This window comes from Octodon degus, unplaced genomic scaffold, assembly GCF_000260255.1.
Source record: "Octodon degus isolate 3935 unplaced genomic scaffold, OctDeg1.0 scaffold00347, whole genome shotgun sequence".
Taxonomy (NCBI): Eukaryota; Metazoa; Chordata; class Mammalia; order Rodentia; family Octodontidae; genus Octodon; species Octodon degus.
The window spans coordinates 456,517-461,053 of NW_004524923.1; positions in this window are offsets into that span (position 1 = coordinate 456,517).

Below are 4,537 nucleotides of genomic sequence, written 5' to 3' on the forward strand. Positions count from 1 at the left end.
TTCTTCTTCTTCTTCTTCTTCTTCTTCTTCTTCTTCTTCTTCTTCTTCTTCTTCTTCTTCTTCTTCTTCTTCTTTTTTTGAGACAGAGTCTCCCTATGCGGTAGCAGTTCAGGCTGGCCTTGAATTCGCTTATGTAGCCCAGGCTTGCCTCAAACTCACAGCAATCCTCCTGCCTCAGCTTCCCAGGTACTGGGATTACAGGTGCACCACCACACCTGGCTGGCTATCTCGGAACTCTTGAGGGAAAGCCCACAAGGACACTTCTGGGCACAACTCTCCCCTAAGTTTGCCACAGCTTTGAGACTTTGCCACAATGAAGCTTCTGTTGTACCAGCTGGGAAGGCAGAGGCAAGTCTAGGTGGAGAAATTCTTGTGGTCATGGCCTTGGCCCGCTGGGCTAGTCCTGGGCCCGAATGCTAGGTTGCTGGAAGGAAAATGCTGTGCATTTCTGGTCCCCAAACGCCCTCGTAAAGAAGCGGTGCCTCAGTGTGATCCCCAAAGCTGACATAAAACTAGGAAGCTGCTGAATTCCATTTACTACCCTCCCATTTTTTCTTTCTTTCCCTCTGTTGGGGCTCCGCCTCTACTCCCAGGAGTCCACAGACCTCATGATTTTTCCCTCTCTATAGAGAAGCCTAATTCAGAAAAACCACTGAGAAACTTGCCCTACTGAAGTATGGATGATCATTTATATATTGTCATTCCTGGGGGCCTTTTCATTTTAATGGACTAAAGTAAGTTTCCCAAATGCCTATGTACATTGGGAATGGTGGGGAAAATCTTTCCAATTTTAGTATATATGCTGTTGAAGCAAACACTCGGGGGGGGGGGGGGATCTTGATCCCTTACTGATCAGCGAAATTATTCCCACCCTTTCCCAATTTGCTAGAAATTCCCCTTGACTACAAGACGCACAGCTACAGAGATGCCCAGCATCTACCCCTTGAGAACCAGCAAGTTTTGCCTTGAATGATCTGGGTCTAGGGCCCAGATGAAAGCACATTGGGGGAGGGTGTTCGTTTGTCCACACCCAAAGACTGAGGCCACTTGATAAAGCTCTATTTTTAAGAATGAGCTCAGATTATGAGACAGCAGCCAGCAGCGCGGCCCCAGCCCCGTCTATTTGCTGAAAGGCGGGAGAGGCGGTGGAAGAAGACGGAAAAGGTTCTTGCAAATCCCTTCCCGGAACACCTCCATAGCCTCAGACTCAGCGCGGGCCGCTGGGTTGCCTAGCAACCACCGCCGCCTGCAGGGGCGTGGGGCTGCTTTCTGCCGGCAGGGGGCGTCCATGTTCCCTCGGTCTTTGGACTAATGCCCTGGCTGTTGGGAGGCGGTTTCCTTAAGTGTCAAAGTGTCTCAATGTAGGTGACCTTCTTCTGGGCTTCTCAGCCTGGTCTATTGTGAGGGTCAAAGAGCCTGTGGCATGAAAGAAGCTCACTATGAATCTGAAGAAATTTTACTCAAAAAAAAAGATTTTACTCAGATTTATTAAGAAATGAAAAGAGGGAAGGAGAAAGAGAAGAGGAAGGAGTCAGAGGGGGTGGGGCCAAACAAGCTTGTAAGGACATTTTGACCTCCATCTACTCCAGTTCTCCATCAGAGTAGTTTAGAAGGCCCCGGATATAGGGTTATTTTTCCCAAGCTACTTTCTGTTTTGTTTTGTATTTTGTGCAGGATCTCACTATGCAGCTCAGACTCATAGTGGTGCCAGGGATTGAACCCTTGCCCCTGAGCTTGCCTAAGGAGGCACTTAGTCCACTGAGCTATCTTGTCAGCTGTTCGTATTGGGGATTGAACTCAGGACCCTGCACTTGCCAGGAAAGTGCTTACTTTACTGAGCTATCTCCCCAGGGGCATCCCAAGCTACTCTTAAAATGTAGAAGAGTCCTACAAAGTGCTAAGCATGTAAAAGACTATTGAGATGTAAAGACTGGTTACCAGTCTAGCCTAAACTTGGTCATTAGAGAAGATATTTATTCATTCAGTAGCAATTTACACTAATCACTGTGTATCAGGTGGTGTGTTGTGTTCTATATTTAATCACAAAAGTGCTATGATTATTTCCAGTTCACAGATAAAGAAATTGAGTCTCACAGCTACAGCAAACAATTGGTGCCTGACTTCGATCTTGCTGAACAACATGACATTTCTGTCTGACCTAATGACTAGTCTCTTTCTAGGACCAAACTAAAGATGTCAGCTTTTCTATGAGACTTCTTTTATGTCCTTCCCTACCCAAGAAATGATGAGAATGTGCTTTTCTGTATACCTCTCTGGAATAGCCCTTTTCACAAGGATTGGAATGATCTGCTTCCACATTCCCATTTCTTAAACTTTGAGAACCTTAGTGACAGGGCTCACAAGTTCACCTGTACTTGAATGTCTAATAGGCATCTCTAATTCAACATGCCCAATTCTGCCAGGCAGGCACTTATTCTACTGAGCTATCTCCCCAGCCCAACATGCCCAGTTCTGAATAACCGACATTTTCACCCACAGCTATCCTTCCTAAAATCATCCTCACCCCTGTCAATAGCAATTTGACTTTCCCAGTTGGCCTGACAAAAATTTCTTGAGATTACCCCTGTATTTGATCCATCATCAAATCCTGTCAGCTATACCTACAAAATATACCCAGAATTCTGCCACTTCTTATTACCACCACTCCTACTACCCTCGTCCAGGGCACAACCCCCTTTTAGCTTGAATACTCGTCTTGCTCCTTTCACTGTGGCCTGTGTCCACAAAGGAACCAGACAAATCTTGCTATAACCAAGTCATGTTATGTTAGTTCTCTGTACAAAGCCGTCTGGTGGCTCCCCAGCTCTCTAAAAATAAAGCCACAATGAACACAATGGTCTTCAGGGCCCTGTGCAATCTAATTCCCTGTTAAATTTCTAATCCCATCTCTTGGTACCCTTCCATTTCCTTACCCTGTTTCAGCCATTTGGTCTTTCTTTCTGTCCCTTGACCAAGCCACCAAAATGCTAACTAAGACCTTTGCACCGTTCCTCCGCTAGCTTTGTTTTTTTCAGTCACTCACTTTCTCACTTCTCTGAAGTCTTTGCTCAAATGCCAACCTCTCAGTGAGGCCTACCTTGCCCAACTTATTCCTTGTATTCTAATTTCCAGGTTACAGTAAATACTGGGGATACAAGACCAAGATAAATGATACCATGAGGGAAGAAAGCAGACAAAACCAGAATGTAGGCTAGTCTTTAAGACAACTGATTGACACTCTTCAAAATCTGAATATAGTTAATTTAAAAAATGTGGGGGGCCAGGGAGATGGCTCAGTGGCATAAGCACTTCCCTGGCAAGCGCAAGGGCCTGAGTTCAATCCCTGGTTCAGAAAAAAAAAAGAAAGAAAAAAATTAGCTCATTTGTTTAGGTGCCTGCTTAAGCAAAAGCAGTCAGGCTCAGGATATTGTGTTCGATCTGTAGGGAGCTGCATGTAGCCGTGCCCTAGGATGGCGCCGGTTTCCGCCTTCCACCCCCTCAGGGGGTGAGCGCTCCTGGTAATCAACAACTCCATAAAAGGCCAAGGCTTGGGCTAATGCATTGCTTCCGCGTACCTGGACCAATGGACGGTACACACGTGGCACCCCATGGTTGGAAGCCCTGAGACTTATAAGCTAAGAGCAGGGGCCTCGAGAAGGAAGAAGGCTGATGTAACAGGGCAATAAAAGCTGCGCAAACACAACCAGTGGTCGCGTCTTCCTTGCTGGCAAGGCCGCGCGCGGCATCGATCCCTAGATCCTCATGCCTTTCCAGACCTGCCCTTAAGGAATCCTGAGGCAGCCAAAAAAAAAATCCTGAAAAAAATGTGGGATTTTCTGTTCTAGACCCCACCAGAACATACATACTTCTTATTCTTTACGTTAAGTACAGTAAAGCCTTGAACATTGTATATAAAACAAATGTAAAGATCTGGAGGGAGAAAAGGGCAGACTGACTTGGAATCTCATGGGCTGGAGTTCATTATGGAGAATTCTCTGGATTTTCTTGTTGCATTGTATATCTCAGACAAGCTACCGGAGAAACCACCATCTTAGAAATGCCATTGAAAATGTATAGGATCAAAAGCCCTAATAAAAGCTTGCTTTGTCTGGCCAAAAGCCCTATGTAGCCAGCCAGAAAAGACATAGACAACAACCAGTGCAACCAAACACTGCACAAAAGCTGTAGCTTCACCCAAGCCAACAAAGGCCAAGGAGATAATGCAGCCTTTCACTCTGTGCAGGCTTCCCTACTCTCTCTGAGACAGGGTGAGAGAAGCCTAACTAGAGAGCTGAGACTTTCATCTCCAGAACGTACAAAGGCCTCGGATGGTTTCGGAGTGCCAGATGAGGCCTACTGAGTGTTAGAACCTTCAGTACAAGAAGACACTAATGAGCTTAACACTGTCTCCACTTCCTCTTTCCAACATCTCTTCTATGTCCTGTCTGGGATATCAGTGCATGGTATCTAAAGAACAGTAAGGAGGTGTTTCAACCCATCCCAGCCAGGGAGCCATCAGCATAGCACTGCTTAGGTA